Source organism: Mercenaria mercenaria, chromosome 11, assembly GCF_021730395.1.
Source record: "Mercenaria mercenaria strain notata chromosome 11, MADL_Memer_1, whole genome shotgun sequence".
Lineage (NCBI taxonomy): Eukaryota > Metazoa > Mollusca > Bivalvia > Venerida > Veneridae > Mercenaria > Mercenaria mercenaria.
The window spans coordinates 71,045,694-71,069,500 of NC_069371.1; the positions used below are offsets into that span (position 1 = coordinate 71,045,694).

General features: G+C 35.7%; 1 protein-coding gene across 3 annotated transcripts in view; it reads left to right on the forward strand.

The window, feature by feature from the left end:
- Positions 1-3,557: 3,557 nt before the first annotated feature.
- Positions 3,558-23,807, forward strand: part of LOC123533005 (inositol hexakisphosphate kinase 3-like) — a 374,160-nt gene continuing 353,910 nt past the window's right edge. Inside the window, exon 1 of one of the 3 annotated variants that reach the window (XM_045314649.2) lies at positions 3,558-3,709. The gene's annotated coding sequence lies outside the window, so the exon portion shown is untranslated. Of the gene's footprint in view, positions 3,710-6,482; positions 6,636-23,505; positions 23,530-23,807 lie in introns of those variants that run through there. The other 2 variants (XM_045314648.2, XM_045314653.2) reach the window with 2 other exon arrangements.

Sequence of the window (23,807 nt, forward strand, 5' to 3'; positions counted from 1 at the left end):
AACGACGCAAAATCTAATACATTCTAGCTTATTACATTTCTGATGAGAATATGCTTCAGACTGCAGTTTATCACAACAATACGTGTCAAATCTGGAATGCTCTGACAACTGCAGTATCCCCGAATCTTGACGGAAAAGACACCTCCCTGAATAAGGGTACATAATATTTTCACCTGTTTTAAACTCTCTTCCTTTTTTGATCAAATAATTGCTGTGCCTGTCGATTTTATTTTGAAAATATCCGCCTGTTCCGTAAGAGTATCTTTAATTACTCCGGATACTATCACAAGTATGTATAAATTATGTTGCAGTTTATTTGCTCAGTGTCCATGAAGTACAGTTCGCGTGCTTTTCAAGTTATGTATGTTCAAGGATATGTAACAGCTGTTTTTCTCCGGCAATGTTTTTCGGCGACGCCGTCTAAATTCGTTTTCGTTACCTATGCCACGTGACTTCAGTTTGCAAATCAAACTACTTGATAACGCATTATAGATAATTTATCAAAATGGAAGATTTATGCAACACTCTGCCTGATTGGACGAGAGTGTCAATTTCTTTCACTCTGTTGATTGTGCTACGCTGACTGAAATGTAGACAAAGCGTTTATCCTAAACGACGCTGTTCACAGTTTTAAAGCTAACTTTGGCTCAGTATATTTAGCAAGAATATTGATATATCTCAATATGATAAGTAAGTTTAATAAATATGATAAAAACCTGTTCAAATACCAACATATATAAAATTAAAGAAAGAGCTGAATACGGTCTGCGTATCACATGAATAAGGGTGTGATAAGAGTCTTTTATGTAGAGAAGTGCTTTTTAAAAGATTTTCCTTGTTACAATTGTCGTCTGTATATGAAAAGGTTTCTTGCTTTTGTGACTTATTCAGATTGCATATTAAAATGAGTACTTGTTTGCTTTGATATATTTGTTATAAATTATTTAACTGATTTATTATATATGAATATTTTTCTTTAGTATGGTATGCATATATTGAACTCAGTTGAAATCTGTTTTATTATATATATGCTATATAATGACTGAATCTCATTACACTGAAAAGAAGGTACGCTGCGTACAGTTTATGTGATAAGACTACGGTCAAACTTTGCTTATGAAACAGAAATATTGAAATAATTACACTTGTATGTTTTGCTTGACCTTCACTTTTTTTATAGGTGTGACGTCATTGTCCATAGATTCATGAATAGCGAATATGCATTTGTTAAAGCGGGATCAGTTGGCCTATTTTAGAGTGTAACAATATCGTAAGGTCTCCTGCTATTTTGTTACAAATGGGGATAGGGACCAATTTAGCTAAAAAAGTAAAAATATAAACACGTTTAATGACCTCTTCTTATGAACCGCTTCATGAATCTTCATCAAACTACTGCTGTAATTATTCGTCTAAGGATAAATGAAACAAAATTGCAACCCTACGAAACCTTTGCAAAAAATTAAAAGAGAACCATTAAAACTGTTAAAGTGCGGTGTTTAGTTTTGCAATTTGAAAAATGTTAGATGAAATATGAATGTTAGATGAAAAATTCATAAACCACTTCTTTCCTTATTACAATTCGCCGACCATCATTTTTAAAGATATTTCTTGTTATTTCATAATGACTAGTAAGGACACATTTCCCACGATAAACTTGCAAACGTTTTAAAACCGAAATTGTCCTTGTGCCTAACTGCATGACCGTAGTGTCAGAGTTGAAAAAAAAATAAATAAAAAAAACATTCTTTTAAGTACGCATACGTTTAACTTAAAGCGTTTAGCTAAAATGATTAAAAACGTTTCATATTAATAGGAAGTAAGATTAACTTGACGACTGAATTATGTATATATTTTAGCAAGGCTACACTAATTTATAGGATTTATATCGATACTTGTGACTGTATTTTTCACGGAGAAAATACTTAAATATGATCAGAGGATTTTTTCGTTAAGAAGCTATATTTAGAGGATATTTGTTTGTTTAAGTGTAAAACTGAAATATTTTTCACGGGTGAACACTACGTGCAATATTTTCAGGAGTGAAAATGTAAGATATGGTTTACTTTACCCCTAACACCTTTCTGACTAATTGTAGTCTGTGTTCAGACCCTATATGCTTATCAAATTTTATATAAGTATGTCCCTTTTGTTCTAAAAACTATACATAAATAGCAGTTTGGAACTTTTGCTGTAATAGTAAATGCGCAAAATTTAGAAACTATGAAAACTAGTTTAAAAACTTAAGAACGCTAGATTAGATTCGAGTCTTTTGACTTACCAATTTTATACACTTACTGAATGACTTGCCGGTAAATAGTCAAAACTTTTGACCAGAGGTTGCCAGATAATTGGACCTCGGGTAATAGATTTTGATATTTCTTTTCAAGTTTTGACTCCAGTCCAGAAAAAATTTTGCTGAAAAATAGATCAGTCAGCAGCACAAACCATGCACCGGCGATTATATAAGAAGTCATATAATTATATATTTTGTAGAAATTATTTCTATATAGAATTACGTGTTTTTGTTTAGTCTTAGCTCATCTGAAACGACTTGTATCATACTGATGTACAAAAACTACTGACTAGAGGTATATCACAAAAATACATTCCACGTTCATATGCGATCAGTTAAATTTTATGTCGACATTTTATGACGTTTTTCCCTTTTTGCGTCTTCTGTTAGAGATTTATCTTAGACCATTATATTGTCTTAGATCCCTTTCACAAATATACGTTTTACTGCTTTTATTATCCCCTCCCACTTTCAAGCTACTTACTTACAGTTGCAATGATTTTTCTCCAACACCAAATATATATGCTGCTAAAGAACGATGATGTAAATAACAATAAGTATCATATATTATTGGTAAAAAGAAGAATTCTGATTTTCTCCATTAGTTAAAAAGCGTTACAACGGTTTACTCCTTTCTGTGCATTAAACTTTGGTAATTTACAAAAACATCTGTAAATGAATTTGTACCACTTGTTACTTTCACAGCACCCACATTTCTCGATTAGTTTGGTGTTGGTGTGGCAGGTTGGGGAGCGGGGAGCGGGGGAGAAAAAGAAATCGCCAAGAAAGTGTGAACGGATCGCTTAAATACGGTATCATTATAATAAAGTTTGAAAGGGTCACCTTAAGTACGAAATTATTAAACAAGACTTTTTCGTTTTTGAATATTACTTCTAGTTTGATCGATATCGGGTATTTTAACAATCTAAACCAAAAGACAAGTTTTAAAAGAGTATGTCTAGTTTATTTATTTTAAACTTATCTTGGATGCGCACATGAAATAGGCAAAGGGAGGTGATAATGTTTTTTTTTCTTCAAATTTTCATTTCTAATAAATTTCACCTAAGTATATAGTTATGTTCGCAAATCTTTAGGAAATCAACAAATTTAATACATTATGTCTTATAATTTTTATCATTTTTTTAGGTGAAATATGGGTATCTACTTTATTCTTATGTTAAAATGATGTGATCGAATCGAACTGATTAACCACCTTTAAATAGTCAGGTCTTGTTTTGCATGAATAAGATTCGCTTCAGATACATTGACTGCATCATTCACTTACAGCTATGTAAATGTATTGATTTTAGGCTGGCTGTATAATATAGGTATGTGTAGCGTGATGAGGAGGTCAAAAGTGTCAGTTACTGTTGTTAATAAGGATACGGAGTTTAACTTCGATATTGTAAGAAAAAGGTATGTTGTTTATGATTTATAATTTAGGCTGACTAAAGTAATCATTCTTTTCTTTGATAATTGTGTGAACATTTATCGTCATTCCAGGTATAGCCTCATTTACTTATCGCGGCCAAGTTATATGACATTACAAAGAGTGATTCACAATGCTTGATATAAAGCAAGCTAAATCAATGAATAAAACAAAGATTTGCAGGGTGAGCGAAGGTATATTGTATTAGCTCCATCAGTTATGTTAGTTGAAACTGACACTTAGTAATTTCATGTTATATACAGGTTAGAAATGTTTTCTGCTTTCATATATACAGACCATGTATTTTATTCATAGAGACATACCCTAAGGCTATTCAGACCTTATATTTTGATCATAAGTCTCATTTCCTCAAAACATACGTAATTGGAGTTAAACAGAACATTTGTTGGGAAAGTAAAAACAATACTAGAAATTAAAAAAACGTCCTTTTAAAAGTTAGCTTATACATGTATTATCTTGCCGGCAGTCTGGCATGAAAATTTCATACACTATGCAATTAGAAACCTGTTTGACATTACAGCATCGGTTTATGGCATCAAGTACCCGTTGATCTTATTTTTAAGCCGGTATCTTATAAAGCAAAAGCCTAAAGGTTAACATAGTTCACTAGCCTGTAGACAAATATTACTCGATGACTAAAAGTAGCTTATGTATTTCGAAAGCATAATTTCCTAAACATTCACATCTAGCTTAATACTTCTGATCACTATATATTTGGACAGTAGTTTGTAACAACACAACGTATGGAATCCGGGATGCTCTTACAATCGCAGTTTTCCCTAATTTCGACAGGAAAGGCACCAGAATTGATTTGAATGTGTCTTTCTTCTCTCACTCAATGGTCTTTAAGTAATTGTGATGTCTGTCTCTTTGATTTCGAAAACCTCCGTCTACTTTGAGAATAAGAAATATTCACCATGAGGGAGTGTTCATGTGGCTTTTTAGTTCTTTCACATTTTGAGATTGCTTAGCAACAAGTATAAGCAATAGGTGTTTTACAATGGGTGTATGTTTGAATACCTTAATTACTCTGGACACTATCACAAGGATGTATACATTATGTAACAGTTTATTTACTTAATGTGCATGAAGTACAGTTCACATGCTTTTCAAGTTATATATGTGTTCAAGGATATGTAACAGCTGTTCTTCTGTGTTTTGATTTGATCTGGATTAGACTAGGGAAGGCTACATTATCAACAAAACACCTACGAACTTTCGAAACAGAAATCGTCATTTTGCCTACACTAAATTGTGGAAAAAACATTGTTGAAAAAATCACATTCTCCTCAGTATGTATACGTTTTCATGCTTTCAGCCAAACGAATGAAAACGTTTCATATTAAAAAAGATTAATCTGCCGACTGAGTTCTGTTTATAGACCTTTCTAACGTAAACGTAATTACGAGACGGAATACTGAATCCTTAAAATTTTAGGCTAATTTGTGGTCTATGGGAGACAATTTCATCCAAAAGTAATGCAATAGTATCTCCCTTAGACCATTATTTGCAAATAACATTTACGGATTCAGTAATCCGTTTCCGATTTACGTTTACGTTAGAAAGGTCTATTATCAAGCAATGTCCTATTAATACAATCATTAATTGAGCCGCGCCATGGAAAACTAACATAGTGCATTTGCGACTAGCATGGATCCAGACCAGCCTGCGCATCCATGCTGTTCGCTTTCAAAACCTATTGGAATTAGAAAAACTGTTAGCGAACAGCATGGATCCAGATCAGCCTATGTTGGTTTTCTCATCAGGCAGCTCTTAAGAAGATCCTTTGGAAGCATAGAATGCAGCCTAGCAAAATAATAGCAGACGACTCAGTTTGATTGGGTACAAAGCCTCTCACGGTTAAGCGGAACGCTTACATATATATTGAATGGACTCGATAATACAAAAGGACCAGAAATTAAAACAACAGTGTATCCAAGTACAGGGCGCCACAAGCGTCTTAAAGATTGCTGTTGTGATAGTTTATACAGTATATCGATAATGGTGACTGCATTTCCTTCGGAAAAAATACTAAAATAAATGTTTCCAATTAGAAGCTATATAATAAAATGAGCCGTGCCATGAGAAAACCAACATAGTGGGTTTGAGACCAGCATGAATCCAGACCAGCCTGCGCATTCGCGCAGCCTGGTCAGTATCCATGCTGTTCGCTAACAGTTTCTCTAACTGCAATAAACTTTGAAAGCGAACAGCATGGATCCTGACCAGACTGCGCGGATGCGCAGGCTGGTCTGGACCCGTGCTGGTCGCAAAGCCACTATGTTGGTTTTCTCATGGCGCGGCTCAATTATAATAAAATCATGAAGTTTCGTTTATTAGTCTAGTCTCCGTGGTTGCTTATTTCTGTCATGTCATGAGTGAAAGATAGTTAATCTTACATGTAAAACAAACAAATTTTCTTTTTATATTATGTTTTGACTACATTTTTTTCCATCTAATAGTTTCTTATCAGTGAAAAATGCAGTGAAAAAAGTATTGATATTTTTCACTGTGAAAATACCAGATATATCACATTCTAATATTTTGATAATTCATTGAAACTGCTGTAACTGAACAATCCTATAAGCCTAGCATGTTTGAATATCGAGATAAACAGGATTTTAAACATACTAGTAATTCCCAAATGTTGTGAAATATACCAACCAGGGATTTCACTGAAATATGTAAAAATGTAAACATTTGTCATTTGTTGAGAAAAATGCTGGTTACTTAAGTGGATATGTAATCTGATTTGTAAACAAGTGTGTAATTGATAATGTTGGCTTAGTTTGCTGGCGGAAATAGTTTGAAGTAGCCTTCGTTAAAAGTTTGCTCGTGAACGGAATCATTTCTTCAAGGTTACTAGTGTTGGTGATTTTAGGATTTAATGAAGTGAGTACTTGTACATTTTACAAAATCTTCGTTATATTCTTATAGTTTCAGCAAAATGTTACTCATAGAATCTCAAATATTTACAAAACATAAATTGACTTAAGTATGCTATTATAGCAGTGTGTATAAAATGTATAGACTGGAGTATGACATCGATTGTCCGATTAGCTCAGTTGGTAGAGCATCTGACTTGCAAGCAGAAGGTCGCAGATTCGAAACCTATATCGGGCTGCAAATCTTTCCGCTCCTATTACATTGGTGCCGTGATTGTGGTGACTAGCCTTGGAATCCTAGAGCTAGGATGAAGCAATGGCTGGTTAGTCAAAAGAACCTGAGTTTGTCTGTGAAAAAAAAGGAGAGAGGAATGTAGCAGTGTGTATATAATGTATATAATTAGTCTATGACATCGATTGTCCGATTAGCTCAGTTGGTAGAGCCTCTGACTTGCAAGCAGAAGGTCACAGGTTCGAGTCCTGTAACGGGCTGCACATTTTTCCGCTCCTGTTACACTATTTAACGATAGCAAGTGCATTTGTTGAAACGGCATTTAGGTGTAACATTCCTAGGTTACTTCCACGTGTAGGCTGTAAATGGTGCAACATTCATACGTAACTTCTATGTTTAGGTCAAAAATAGGTGTAACATTCGTAAGTAACTTCCATGTACATATTTTGTTAGGTTTAACAATCATAGATAACTTCCATATACGAGAAGTACAGGCTTTTATTGGTGAACAATCTACTTGGTTTAACAGTCGTAGTTAACTTCCATAAAAAGGCTGGCTATAACTTTTTGTTGCAACAATCTAACTGACACATCAATCGTCGTGAAATTGCCATATAATTGATGCAATAATTGTTGTTAATTTCCATATGTAGGCTATAATTGATGCAACAGTCATTAACTTCCATATATGTAGGCTATTATTATTACAAAATAAACGTAGTTATCTTCGATAGATAAGCTAAAATTGTTTGGTGCAACAGTTGTAGTTTACTTCAATATGTAAGCTATAGTTTGTGGAACAATCGTAGTTATCTTCCATAAGTAGACAATAATTGATTCAACAATCGTAGTTATCTTCCATGATAAGTAGACTATAATTGATACAACAATCGTAGTATTTTTTTCCATAAGTAGACTATAATTGATACAACAATCGTAGTTGTCTTCCATAAGTAGACAATAGTTGATACAACAATCGTAGTTGTCTTCCATAAGTAGACTATAATTGATACAACAATCGTAGTTATCTTCCATAAGTAGACTATAATTGATACAACAATCGTAGTTATCTTCCATAAGTAGACTATAATTGATACAACAATCGTAGTTATCTTCCATAAGTAGACTATAGTTGGTGCAACAATCGTAGTTAACTTCCTCACGGCATGTTTATTGTTCAACCCCTTTTCAGTTGGACACTACGCTTCCCACTTTGATTGTCTGACGGAAGAGCTGGGAGAGGCGGGAGCGGGGGTACATTTTGATAACCAGTTTTTAAATCCAACCTGGACTGAACAATTTTGATTTCTGTCTTTAGGCCCTTAAAGAGTGTTTCTCTTGATGCTCTGTCTTCTGCAAAGGAATTGAGCACATACGTTTTTGGTTCTTAAGCTTTTCTTTTTATATAAGTAAACAGGAACATTTTTGTGCCTTCTGTTTCCACTGCGTGTGTTGGAGATTCACCTGGCGGGTATTACTTTTATTAGCTCACTAGGGTGAGCTTTTGTGATCGCCCTTCGTCCGTCCACAATTTCTTATGAACATGATAGAGACCATGTTTTGCAATCATTTTGAATCAAACTTGCACACAACTTGTTTCTTACAAAACCTGGCCAAATCCCATCATTAGTTGTAGAGTTATGGCCCCTTAAAAGGCCAAAATATGCTATTTTTGCCTTGTGATCACGATAGACACGACATTTTGCAATCACCTTTAATCAGACTTGCACACAACTTGTATTGGCATAATATCTCTGTTTCTTTCGAAAACTGGCCAGATCCCATCGTGGGTTCCAGCGTTATGACCCCATAAAGGGCCTTTATTTGTTATTTTTGGCTTGTGAACACGATAGAGAACACATTTTGCAATCAACTGTAACCGAGCTTAGGTTCCAGAGTTACGACCCATGATTGACCCCTGAAAGAGCCAAAATTTGTTATGTTTTACCTTGTGAACACGATGGAAGACATTTTATATTTATACACTTACACATAACTTAAGTCACAATAAGAGCTCGGTTCCTTTCGGCTAGATTCCTTCATGGGTTATAGAGTTACTGCCCCTGAAAGCGGCATCATTTTCTATTTTGGCCCTTTCAGCCATATAGAGGTTTCATTTATACTTTGGTTTGATCCAAACTTGCACAGAATGATTATCTTGATGATCTCTAATCCTGGATCTAAACTGGGTGCTGTCGAATCAAAAACTAGTTCATTTGGTCAAATCAAAAGGAAAAGCTTGTTAACAACCTAGAAGCCACATTATTACCCTATTTTCATGCAACTTGGTCAGAATGTTTATCCGGTGATTCCTAGGCTAAGTTCGAAACTGGGTCATATGGGGTCAAAAACTAGGTCACCTGGTCAAATCAAAGGAAAAGCTTGTTAACACTCTTGAGCCACATTTATGACCCGAGCTTCATGATACTTGCTGAGAATGTTTATCTAAATGATTACTATGCCTGCCAAGTTCGAAACTGGGTCATATGGGGTCAAAAACTTGGTCATCCGGTCAAATCAAAGGAAAAGCTTGTTCATATATTTGTTCATTTAATATGCATGAAACTTGGTCAGAATGTTTTTTTCTGCATTCAATATCGGATGAATTTTTATCTGGGTCATGTGCGGTCAAAAACTAGGTCACCAGATCAGATCAAAGAATAAGCTTGTTTACACCATAGGGGGCACATTTTTAATTATATCTTCATAAGGCTTTGTCAGAATGTTTGTTATCATAAAGTGTTGGAGGATTCCAAATCTGAGTTACGTGGAATCAAAAACTAGGTCACTAGGTCAAATGAAAGGAAAAGTATGTATACACTTTAGAGGCCATTGTTTGCTCCAATCTTCTTGAAACATTGTCAGAATGTTTGTTTTCATGAAAGTTTTAAGAAGTTTGAATCTGGGTCATGTGTGATAGAGAAACTAGGTCACTAGGTCAAATCGAAGGAAATGCTTGTTTGCACTCAAGAGGCCACGTTTTATGGTTCAATCTTAATGAAAATTGGTCAGACTATTCGTCTACATGAAATCACTAGGTAAAACATGTTTACATTGTCATGGTTTGTTACTGAGGTCAGCGACCTAGGGCCATCTTGGCTCTCTTGTTTACACTGTCCCGTGACATTGAAACATGATTGGGGGTTAGAGTGTGGTTGGGTGCGCACCATAAACCGATTCAAGCTCCCCAGTGGTGTTTTTGCCACTGACCTTACCAAGGCATTGCCCAACTGTGTTCCTTTATTAGTTTGTTTTGTCCTCGAGTGTTTGCTTTGTATGTAATAATGTGAGTGTGTGTGTTCACATGTGCGTGTTGTTAATTTCGTCTTGGGGAGGCAGCGCTTTTGGAACTTGGCATTCCCTGTTTCACATTTGTCCTTGTTTTGTTTTTCATATAAAGGGTATTGTTTGTGCAACAATCTAATAAATGCAACAATCGTAGCTCACTTCCATTTGCAAGCTGTATTTGGTGCAACAATCATAGTTAACTTCCATATACAAGCTTTTATTGGAGCAACAGGCTTTTTAGTGTAACAATCTTAAGTTAACTTCGGAATCATAAATAGATTATAATTGGTGCAACAATCGAAGTTTATTTGTTTTCTCGTTTAGGGCAAACCCATTATTTTAACTGGGGACCGTACGCCGCTTTTTCATGGAATTACACGCTAGTGTATCAATGAAGGATCCATGTGCCCCGCCGTATGAACACATCTGTAGACGTCTCAGTTGCTTTTTGTACTTGTAGTATGTGTAAAAAATGAGACTTGTGTAAATGTTGAGTTCTGTTCAACCCGGGGCTAGAGGGCGTGAAAGCTAGGTAGCATCCATTTCCACTTCCATCAACGAACAGGCTCAATCAAACCGAGCCTGCAAAATTTTCGTTCTTGTCGTGTTAAGCGACCTGTAGAGTTTCGACTTTTTCTATTCCATAATCATGCTATTATCGGCGCAACAGTTTAGTGCGACAGTCGTAGCTAACTCGAAAATATAGGCTTTAAGTAGTGCAACAATCGTAATTATCTTCCATACACGTGCTGTAGGTGAAACAATATTAGTTAACTTCGATATTTAAGGTCTTTTTTGTTTTGGGTTTAACGCCGTTTTCCAACAATATTTCAGTTATGTAACGGCGGGCAGTTAACCTTAACCGGTGTTCCTGGATTCTATACCAGTACAAACCTGTTCTTCGCTAGTTACTGCCAACTTCCCATATGAATCAGAGGTGGAGGACGAATAATTTCAGACACAATGTCTTTTATCAAATTGTCATACGCCCTTCCCCGAGCACGAAGCCCTTGTCTGATCACTATCTTGAGAATGACATTGATTTTGAGGTCGGTCAGTCTCGTTACCGCTAATTAAATAGAATATTGATTTTTTGGTTATTTAGTCAAAGGTCACGGTCACTGCCATGCGAAGATATCGGACCATCCGTCTCTTTGCAGTTTATTTTCCACTCAGTTACTTTGAAAATTATTTGACCTTGGTCGGAACATTTTTTCGGATGTAGTGGGCTGCTTGTTATCTAACGGCTGCACGATTACAAATATTAGTAATATTTATTATTGTGGTAACAGTACAATAAGGCAACACAATAGCAGGCTCGGGCTGATCAGTCAGTCAGAGGCAATGTAATATGCAACACCAAATACCGGCTCAGTCGGATTTCTATTACAATGAAATGTTTGATCCAAAAGGACTAAAAATGTCAAAACACTGAATGTAAGTAAAATAGAGCCAGCATGGTGTCTTTCAAACCTACAAACCTGTGCGTTTGGTACCAATCTGTATTGTTTCATACCTCCTGACATGGACAATAATGAACTGTGTAACATAACATGCACTTACTATATGTCTAGTCGGTAAACACTATTGCCATCGTTTTTTTTTTCACGACGACAAAATTAGTTTTCACAGTTTTTTAATCCTGACTTAGCTAAATCAACATAATGTGTTGAATATAGAACCGAACATATACTATTAGGGAAAACTACGGACTGGCGTTTTATATAAAGATTTGTGTAATAATACACATTATCGTTATATAAGTAAATTTATACTGTATAATGTATCACAGGTACAATCTTCTTTTCAAAGTTACCAGTATAACATAATTCATTCTCGCAGTAAATGTTGCAGTTTTATTTTATTGACTTCATTTTCTCTTAATGTCATCGTATCATATTTTAAAAGTTATACATCTTTAACCCGGGAGGGGATCCAACATATGTATTCCCAAATGGGCACCGCTTAAATTCATGTTGTGCTTCCGGTAGTATATATATGGTAAAACTTTCGCAGAAAAACAGGTGAGGTTTTTATTTGTGATTGCATTTGCGGAAATGACATTGTTTTGCCAAAAAATCGCGATGCAGTGCAACCGAGTATACATTAACCAGCACGTAAGTGCATGTACCTTACCTGTATTTGTAGAAATGACAGAGAAAAACGTATCCTCCATGAAGCGGTATGACTGAAAATTAGCAACAATTTTATCAACAGATGGAAATATGTTGTAATTGCCCTGCGCTTGCTTAAAGTTTGCCCTCGAAACCTTCCATACGCAAAACCCCACCCAGAAAAAAAAGAATATTATGGTGATCACGTTGCTAGAAAAAATGTTTCGGGGCGAAAAACCGAATGGGATACATATGTTGTGCATGGGCTACATATGTGGTGCATTAGACTTTTTAGAACTCCACAGATCTTGGGCTTAACTGGTACCTGGATAAAGAAACGAACTGGAAATACGTGCCAAGTATATTTCACATTATTCCAAAAATCAAAGTACTGAAAGTACAGAAAGGCTGGCTAACCACAAAACACTGAATGGAAACTGTGCGGGAAAGATGTTTGCAAAATCTTAGATATTATGGGTTTTCCATATTAAACTAAGGCGAGGATAGGGTATTGTTGTGATCTTGATTAACTTGTGCATCCAAGTTAAAGTTCAATCGAGAAACCTAGTTTATCGGACGTAAACATGGGTCCAAGAGAATAAACTATACTTTAAGCCCGTTATACTATGTGTTCGCCCGAAAATTTATGTTAGTATTCGATAATCATAGTTTTTCGGCAAAGAATGTAATTGTTGGATAATCTGATTGCCGAAAACCATTGTATACGGACGTGAACCGATGTTTACGACCATGAACTTTGGTTTACGAGTGTGAACCATAGTTTATAAACGTGAACGTAGGTTTAAGTTCGAAAAACTTGGTTTCTCGAACAAAACTTTGATTTTTGGTCATTATCCTATGTTCACCAGCGTTAACCTATGTTTACGGTTGTAAACCCATGTTCACAGTCATAAACCTAAGTTCTCGATCGTTAATATATGTTGACGTTCGTAAGCTATGGTTTACACCCGAGAATCCTGGTTTACTCCCATAAACATAGGTAAGCGCGTGAACTTAAAGTAACGGCCGAAATTCAAAGTTCAATTGAAAAACCTAGTTGAAACCTGGGTTCACGGGCGTGTTTTCGCCCGAAAATGTGGGTAAATATTAGAAAAACCTGGTTTTACGTTCGAAAACCCTTGTTTATCTGTAATTGTTAATTCTACTTTTTTTTACCGTAAACCTGGGTTAACGTTATTATTAGACAATTGGCGTGCCATAACCGTTTATATATGTTTCTTACGAAGCAATAATAAACATTGAGGGACATAATATCAGATAAAATATAAAGGTAACAAACACAACATCTATATTTCGATATGCAATCCCCCACCCAACACACACATTATGTGTGAATGTATGAACATTGATCAAATGAGGCGATTTTCTTGTCGGTATGAGGGAAAGTTTGGGCTCGAACCTCACCCGATAACCTCCTCAACCTTGCCAGATAAACTTTCTCCATCTTAGGCACTCACCTATTATTCTATTTATCTTGTCATTACTTCATTTTCCATTATTTGGCAATATATTTTACAAAAATAAGTGTCAATGTGCCCAATCACGTGATCGCGCTACGTCATTTTGTTCCCGCTACAAGCTAAAAAGTGAAACTGAAAAGGTAAACAAAAATTATAAATCAGGGCGTAAGTTTGTTATTCAATATATTGTATAAATATCATGCACATGATTCGAAACCTATTTGAAAGTGCTACCCCCGGTACTACGATTTCCACTCCAAACCCTTCCCGTTTTAATGCTATTCCTGTTCAACCACTGTCGATATGTGTGCTCTGAGGTGTTCCCACTACAAGTCAGTTGCAAAAAAATACAAAAAAGCAGTTTCTTGTGGATAAAATTCACAGCATAGGTCATCGCTATAAACCATTGATTACTTTAAGACCATGATTAGCTCGGATATTTACTCGTAGTCGCATATTGGACAGAAAATGCCATTTTATGGAATGTTCCCACAACAAGTCCATCGCAGACCATGTTCTCACAGAAAGAAACATTGTAATACAATGCAGGTATAAAGATTAAATCTTTAAAAAAAAAAAAAGATGCGGCTTCAAAACGTCTTTTCGACTTCTATAATTTGAAGGGTGTTTTTATTTTGTGTTATATAGGTCTTAAAGACGGTAGAATGACGTAGCTTAAAGAGCGTGTTTTTGTTTTTCTTAACATGCACTCTATGTTAAATATAAGAACTTGATATATAAGGATACAATTTGCATATAATAGTAGAATTGATGAGTAAGCCATTTTTTTTGCTAAATAATTCGTAAGTTTATGTAATTCTGTGATTATTAGTATGATTTTGCTGAGAGGGCAAGCTGGACTCAGAAAATGAAAGTGACCTCAATAAAACGTGAACCCTAGGCGATATATGACCATTTGGTATCAATTCGCCGTAAAACCCAACTCATTCAGCCATAACGTGAACAAAATTCATTTAAGAAGTGTGTCATGTGAGTTAGATATGACGGTTGTGCACGCAGAAATGATTGAATAATTCTACCTACTCTGGAGATGGGTCTTGACGTATAAAATGATACTAAACTGAACGAGGATATGCTTATCTAGATGCATTTTACTTTTTGTATGAAATCTTGGTTTTGTGAAGAAGCATGAAGTATATCATTTCTTTCTTACAATTCTTATTTTCAAATAAAACATGTGGCGCATGTAAAATACAAATAAATTATGTTGATAAAGCAAGAGGGTCATCACAGATGATCCTCGATAGCTGACCTGAGAAAGTGCGCTATCTAATGAGACTTTTAATGAGATATTCCATCATGTGTTTAATAGAGGGTTAAAGATCGTAACATGGTTATGATTGAATTTCTAAAATCATATCACCCATCGAAGCTGGTTGCGTTTCTCTCGGTTGAAATATTCTGTCAAAAGAATGATGAATTAGTACCGTATCTGAGTGATCAGAAATAAGTTCAATAAACCAATGTCTCACTGGGTTCGAACGAATTACAAGTTTGGCTTATAGCGAAGACCTTGGAACACTTTAAAATCTAGACATTACAAAGTTAAAATACATCTTCGTCGCAGCATAAATGTCAATCGAAAATATTATCAACTTTCATTCGGCAAAACTTTCATAACAATCCACTGAAAATCGTTAGGTGGCGCATATAACCTTAAGTGTACCGGCGTTGTCGCCAGACGGCTCTACTTTAACTCGATCGAACCTAGTGGTCTATCCTATGAAAAATGCTTATGTGTTAGTAACGTAAAATAATCAGTTTTAGGCACAAAAAAATGTCTGTGAAAAGGAATGTTAACTTTCGTGGCTCATTTTGTATCAGCTTCTGTTTAACAAAGGGACAAAGTATCACCCAAACACTTGAATGGTATACAGTATGATATAAACCTACATCTTACGTAGATCAAGGGAGAACAGCTTAATACTACCACTCATTCTGGAACAGTAATTTAAACAAAGTTTGTAATTTTACTCAATTAATATGGCAAAGACCTTAAAAAGGTTTAAATTTTCGAAAATGATTCAAACTAGTTTCGAAATTTTTAAAGCTACTCCACTGAGATTTTAATACTAGAGGACTAGAACAACAGTTTGTGATTTTTACGTATAAGAAAGACTTGTTTCACTAGGGGGTTCGTTTTGTAAGAATGAACATAGTAGTATAAAATCGCTGTAAAAATGAAACGTTCAAAGAGAAACATCACATCAGTCTTTCTTGCGTGCCATCCTGATGTGACGGTTTATATGTAGATGGACAGTTTGGATATTCTATGAAACTATGCATGTCCTAATGTCATTGTGTGTGCGTAGGTTTTCCCTTTTTGCCACACGTATCACAAGTCAGACGTGTACATGTCTTTCTTAGCTGGTGTTGTTTCCTCTCTGTAGAGGTGGCGAAAGCTTTTCCGCATTCTGCACATACGTACTCGCGCTAGCACCTAGATTACAAATAAAAAACAAAAAGTTGCTTTCTGTGAGAACATGGTCTGCGATGTACTTGTTGTTGGAACATTCCATAAAATGGCATTTTCTGTCCAATAAGCGACTACGAGTAAATATCCGAGCTAATCATGGTCTTAAAGTAATCAATGGTTTATAGCGATGACCTATGCTGTGAATTTTATCCACAAGAAAGTGCTTTTTCTGTATTTTTTGCAATTGACTTGTAGTGGGAACACCTCAGAGCACACATATCAAAAGTGGTTGAACAGGAATAGCATTAAAACGAGGTTGGTTTGGTGGGGAAATTGTAGTACCGGGGGTAGCACTTTCAAATAGGTTTCGAATCATGTGCATGATATTTATACAATATATTGAATAACAAACTTACGCCCTGATTTATAATTTTTGTTTACCTTTTCCCTTTCACTTTCGAGCTTGTAGCGGGAACAAAATGACGTAGCGCGATCACGTGATTGGGCACATTGAGTGTGCGACAACCGTTTTATTGACATCATATTCGTAATGACGTCACTTATATAATAACGTAATCACCGACAAAATCGCAATAACTTCTTCGTTTTTGAATAAAAACTCATTATTTGACCACTCATTTTCTTAGTTCGGACATTTCCAACACAATGGCGATGGTTTCAACGCAAAATTTCTTATGACAACAATATCGATCATAAGGTCACATGACCAATTGACCGTATATCACTGGTCACGTGTCAACTGACGGTATATCAAAAAAGATATACGGCACCCTGATATCGGGTCAAAAATACTGCGAGTGACAGGATAAATATGTTTCTTACGAAGCGATAATAAACATTGAGGGACATAATATCAGATAAAATATAAAGGTAACAAACACAACATCTATATTTCGATATGCAATCCCCCAGCCAACACACACATTATGTGCGGGACGACTTTCTTGTCGGTATGAGGGAAATTTTGGGCTCGAACCCCGCTATAAACCGGACTGTTAATGATTATTGTCTAGTCATGTTGCTTCCTTAATACGATGGTTAGGAAAACTGACGTACCCGTAATACTGTTGGTTTTTTTTTTGAAGAGTATTCAATTCCTACCACGAGATTACTTTCACTAATTTTTCAGGAGGGCGTAGGTTCAAACCCTACTAGGACCAAACTTTGTTCATTATTTTTCTTTTTTCGAGTAAGATTAACTGTTGTTTTTTTATGACATATTATCATTGATATGTCGTACAAAAGCGGAAATGTTTTATTTGATTAGCCATTTCTTAGTCATTTATTGCTGTTTCAAATGAATTTGATCTGAAGGGTGAATGTTTTGACATCTTTGAAAAATACTTAATTACATTTGTAAAAGTTATAGGTAGGTTTTACTTCTGCCCTATGGTTCTTTATGAATGCATAGAGCAAGGTCATTATTTTCAAAAGTTGGAGCTTAATTTCTTTCCGATTAAATCCTTTTACTCGAGGTTCCCCAGAAAAAAATTTTATCGCCAATTTTATTTTGTGTTTTTAGTTGTTACGCAATATTTTGAGGTTTCATTTAGAAAAAATATTTGGTAAAATGAATTCTCTGTGATCAGCTGGTGGAAAAAAGACATAACTTATACAAAATTAACAAATAAAAAACGCACAAACAAACAACAACGCCACGATAAAAGTCATTTAAAGATGAATCGCAGTGCAAAATATGTTAACTTCAGAACTGTATCAAGTTAGTGCAGTTGTTAAACATTACCAGTACGGGTCCACTATCTTAATATAACCTGAAAAAAACTTGAAAACGTGTGTTTAAACAAAACTCGCTACATCTACACCCCCACCCTTAAAGCAAATTGGTGACAAAGCGCTTTTTACATTATATCTTTCAGTATTCGTCAGAATGTTTAAAACGAATTTAGTATAAAAATAGCCTAAAAACAGGTATAATGTGCGCATTTGTTTCTTAAGTGGCAGGGGCCAGTTTCGCATTTGGCCCGGGTACGTTTTTTAAATAAAATAGACATATGTACTTTACAGGCATATATATTCAACTGGTTATTTATGATGTTTATAGAACTAAGGATTCCTGCGTACGAGTGATTATTGTGTAAAATAAATATGTGCATGTATCGATTTTCCTAGCTCCATGTAGACGGCCGGGTCTAAAACTTTACCTGAGGTAACGGAAGTCAGACGAATTGGAAACGGTCCTCCATCCATCCAGCTTCAGCTCAAATTTGCGGAAAAAGTAAACGGTTATGTGATACTTTTCTTCCCACCATTATTTGCGTCTGGCCACATGCTTTAAAAATATGCATGTGTTTCAGGTCAGTCATTTGCAGATAATACGGCACAGGTCGCGCAAGGAGTGCATTTTGGGCCATTTTTGTCTAAAAATTTAGTGTCCTGAAACCTGCGTTATACTCGTTTTTATAACAGTAGCAACAAAATCGGCAGACTGAAAATGTCACATAATGAAGTGCTATGTCTATGCGAGACATTCGCTCAACAATTGCCTTGAATTTGTCGAAATTGGATTTTTTTATGATTTTTTTCGCACTAGTATCAGCGCAGAGTTGTGGAGTTTTCAAATTTACTGTCCCTTGCCCCCATTATCACGTTACTGTGGCAATCACGCAGCGATTACGTCCCTTAGTACCTATAGCAAATGATCTGAAAGAATAGTTTCTAAATATAAGACCTGACATAACTCATATCACTTTAAGTTCATTTTAATTGATATTTCATATTTCTTATTTTCCACTTTATGTCAGGTCGCCGAATAATGCGCAGTATAATTCATATCGACGACAGTTTCTCGGAACCAGCGTTTGTTTACTTAGCTCCTTATAGACGGAGGTCATTATCTATAACGAAGCGATCAACGAAGCGGTCAACGTTGAGTTAGTTCCATTCATACGGACATTTCATTCATGGAGGCGAATTAATTTACCATCATTATGTAATATTTTCTAATGTTATCTTTCAAGTCTTTACCGTTAGAAAAATGAAACATTATTATAACATGTTTGCGCAAGTGATCTATTGAAATAGGTAAGTTTAACAATCTTTATACAACTCTATGGCAAAACTGATTAACGTGGCGGACTATTTGAATTGCGCATGAAATTATGTTTTGTGTTGTCAGTCTCAGCACCTGTTAAACTTTACAGAAACTCGATATATGGTTATAATAGTCTGGCGAATATCGCCAGCCTAATTCTATACATGTATATTAAAGGGATAACATATTAGAAACGAGCACATCTTTAAGCTTACATATGATGATGTAGAACATTTCCACTAAGGAGTCAACGCATCTCCTAAATTCGAAGGAGTTAATGTGTTGCTTATGTGTGTTGACCTGTGAATGTCGGAAATATGCATGTATAGTTTGGTGTATAGCATATTAGCTGCCGATACGGTCTGCGTAATTATATGTTATTGAACCCAGTGTTCTTTTCGTGCATGTTTAACTCGTTCATGTGCGCCTCTATATATATCTTCGGTGGTATTTTGCATCGTGAACTGTGGAAATTGTCTGTCTTTGAATCATGTACGAGTTATAGAGCCAAATATCTGTGTCTCGGGCAACGCACTCGAAATTAAAATGTAATAAATACTTTTGGGTCTGGGATTTCAGTTCAGGAGGTAATTTTGGTTTGCCCGATACAGAACTGTTGGCCCGGCCGCTCCAATACATAAGATACTGTGGACCTGGCACTTACTTGTGTTGTACTACGCAGTAACTTCGCAAGCTAGGCCTATATAGTTTGTGGCAATATAGGAGGGAGGATATATTGCAAGGCACTCGGTCAAAAATTGTGTGATTATTACTGAGCATGGTCATTAAATTATGAAATATGTCGTGGGCCCTTAATTTGATTAAGTTACCTACCAGACGCAGCTATGTTCTGATTATATGACTGAGTACCTTGCAGGATATCCTCCCTCCTATATTTCCACAAACTATGATAGGCCTAGAATGTGGAGTTGCGGTATACATGTAAGAACGTAGTTCTACACAAGTAAGTGCCAGGTCCACAATATCATATGTACATGTAGTGGAGAGCTTACACTAACTTAAGATACTTCAGCGCACCCGTCTATGCTTGATTTGGACGGGAGCTTAAGATACTTCAGCGCACCCGTTTATGCTTGATTTGGACGGGAGCTTAAGATACTTCAGCGCACCCGTTTATGCTTGATTTGGACTGGAGCGCTCTCTAAAGCCGCAACTAAAAAATATTTATATATATGAAAAAGCGGCATTTGGAGTTTTGGAAGCCAGGAAAAGCCGTAATTATAAAAAAAATATATATGAAAAAGCGGAATTTAGAGTTTTGGAAGCCAGGACTAAGCCTGGGCCAGTAGTTCTGTATCAGGCAAACCAAAATACCTCCTGAAACACCCTGACCATAAAGTATTTATTACATTTTATTTTTGAGTTCGTTGCCCGAGACAGATATTTTGCTCCATAACTCGGTTCACGGACAGACAATTTCCACAGATAACGATGCAAAATACCGCCGAAGATATATATAGAGGCGCACATGAACGGGTAAAGCAAACATGAAAAGACCTCTAGGTTCAAGAACATATAATTACGCAGACCGTATCGGCAACTAATATACTACACACCAAACTAAACATGCATAGTTCCGACATTCACAGGTCAACACACGTAAGCAACACATTAACGCCTTCGGATTTAGGAGAGATGCGTAGACTCCTAAGTGGAAATGTTCTACAACATCTAATATAAGCTTAAAGCTGTGCTCGTTTATAAGTTATCCCTTTCATACAAATGTACATATGTATGTGACATATACTTGGCACGTATTTCCAGTTCGTTTCGCTATCCAGGTACCATTTAAGCTCAAGATCTGTGGAGTTCTAAAAAAATCTTATGCATCACATATGTAGCCCATGCACAACATATGTATCCCATTCGGTTTTTCGCCGAAAAATACTTCTCTGGCAAATTGATCGCCAAATATTTTTTCTTCTGGATGGGGTTTAGCATACGGAAGGTTGCGAGGGCAAAATTAAGTAAGCGCAGGGCAACTAAACAACATATTTCCACCTGTTGATAAAAATGTTGCTACTTTTCAGTATAGCTCTTCACGGAGGATTGGTTTATCTCCGTCATTTCTACAAATACAGGTAAGGTAAATGCACTAACATGCTAGGTAATGTATACTCGGTTGCACTGCATCGCGATTTTTTGGCAAAATAATGTCGTTTTCACAATATTTAATCACAAATAAAAATCTCACGTATTTTTCTGTGAAATGTTTACCACATATGTACTACCGGAAGCACAACATATGATTTTAAGCGGTGTCCATTTGGGAATACATATGTTGGATCCCCTCCCGTGTTTAAAATGATCTTTTTTATAACATAATATGAAAACATAAAAAGCAACTTGGATGAGTGCGATAGTATTATGAGATACAGGATCAGCAAATATGAGATTATTTACCCCTGTCTCCAAAATATTGATTAATTTGCAATACCATCAGTTTATTCAAAGAACGATTTGTTTCTGTTATCACATAGGAGTAGTTTATGTTTAGACTATGTGTTTTATTCATAAGAGATAACTCCTGAGGCTATTCAAATTTTGTATAATTATGTCCCTTTTTTCTCAAAATTCAGAGTGATGAAGTTAGAATATATAACAGATTTTTTTTTTTTCTAAAAAGAAAGATTATCTAGTCGGTAGCCAGACTAATATATGAGTTACATATAGTTCGTCTGATACTGACCCGGACAAGTGTACATTACCTCTGGCGCTCACCCAGATACTACAATTTCAATAAGATATCGTACACCTGACCTCCAGTTCACACCTATTCCAGCAGCATTGCTTCTAGCAATACGTGTAGGCGTACGCCAAAATAAAAGAAAACTAGGTTAGCTGTTTTGTAAAAGCTGGTCGGCAGGCAGTTTATTATGCTATTAGACTGATAGACAAATGAACTGAGAGATCTGTAAAGTACAATACTGGTATACCATCGGCCAATAACGCATAAAGGAAACAACTTTCATTTAGAAAGAGCATCTTTGGGTTTATATATTGCAATAGCTGGTTCTCAGCTTGTCAATGCCTTTGCAATTGTACGCACTGAACGCAAGGTAAAAGAAACCTTCGTGGGATTCGAAATCCTCGATCTCTTTCGTTATTTTAAACTAAATTCCACTCGTAATACCGACCCCCAGAGACAGGCCAGAATAAAGTACTTAATCAGTATCGTACAAAAACAAACTCATGAAAGAAAATCGATGTTTCTCATTACAGATTTGGTACAGTCGTTCTGCGCATGTGACAAAATCATTATCATCAAAGCGCACGGCAAAAATACACAAATTTTGCATGCCCGCACTAATTAGGTGTATAATATACAGATAGGATTATCATGGTTACAAAATATAACATTACTTGAATACGGTATTTGCCGGAGTCTGTAATATATCGTAGGCGCACCAGTTTTAGACACACTCAAAGAAATCTTTATCAGTATCTTGTAAGAATTTTCAGCTCTTATGCTTATTGCTTATCAAAACAGATTTACTGTTCGTTGGTAAAAGTATATGGTGGCCATAGCTAATAAACTTGTAAGCCGAATGCCATATTTGATAACCAGATTTATTATATCTCACTTTTGTCTACAATGATAAAATCCCATTACCCAAGAAAGAGATATTTTGACTATCGAAAAAACATTTTCAACCTTTTTGACACGTGACCTAGTGAAAGTGTCTGTCAGGTAATTTGACCGCGCTGACATTTTGAATGTCATATAAGGGCAAATAACTGCTTCAATTTTTTAACCAAATCATGAAATGATTGCCTCCCTTGTACATATACAGTAGTAATGTGTACACTGGCGATTCAGACGACAGTAACTGTCAGAAAGAAAAACAAATTAGAAACAGTTTTTTTACCTTAATTTTGTTTGGTATAATAAAATAGATATCATATGGCAGCTTGTGTGACATTGATATTGTCAACCCTTGAAACAGAGTGTCACCACTCGGCTTTCGCCTCGGGTGACATTCGGCCCTCGGGTTGACAATATCAGCCATATGATATTTATATAGTATTTCCCCAATACACATTTATGACAGTCTATGCGTATTATCTTGTAGTTTTCGATTCAACTTCTGCTGCGTATTAAAAAGTAAATAATTGAACAGATTGTGCCCAGCGTAGCTGTTATCATTGGTTTTCTCTGCCCGCCTCGTTAACCTGTATGTCTGTATTGATTAGATATGATCATAATGTTACTATTATTTCTAAGGATATTTTCCCTGGAATATTCTTTGAAAAGGTAGGTATGATAGTTTATGTGATATTTAAGTGAGTAATACTTCATGTTAACACTGAGTGAGTGAGTTAGATTTTACGGCGAATGGACACAAGACGATCATATATCGCCGAGAAGTTAAATTGATAATGCAAATTGAAAACAGACATCGCTTATATAATAAACGTTAAAGCAAAACATATAGTGTTAAAACTATCAGTTGTAAGTATAGCACAAGTCGAAAGGTTTCCTGCGGCCAGAAGTTCTACAGACAAGAAATTGTTGATAGTAACTTATGGGTG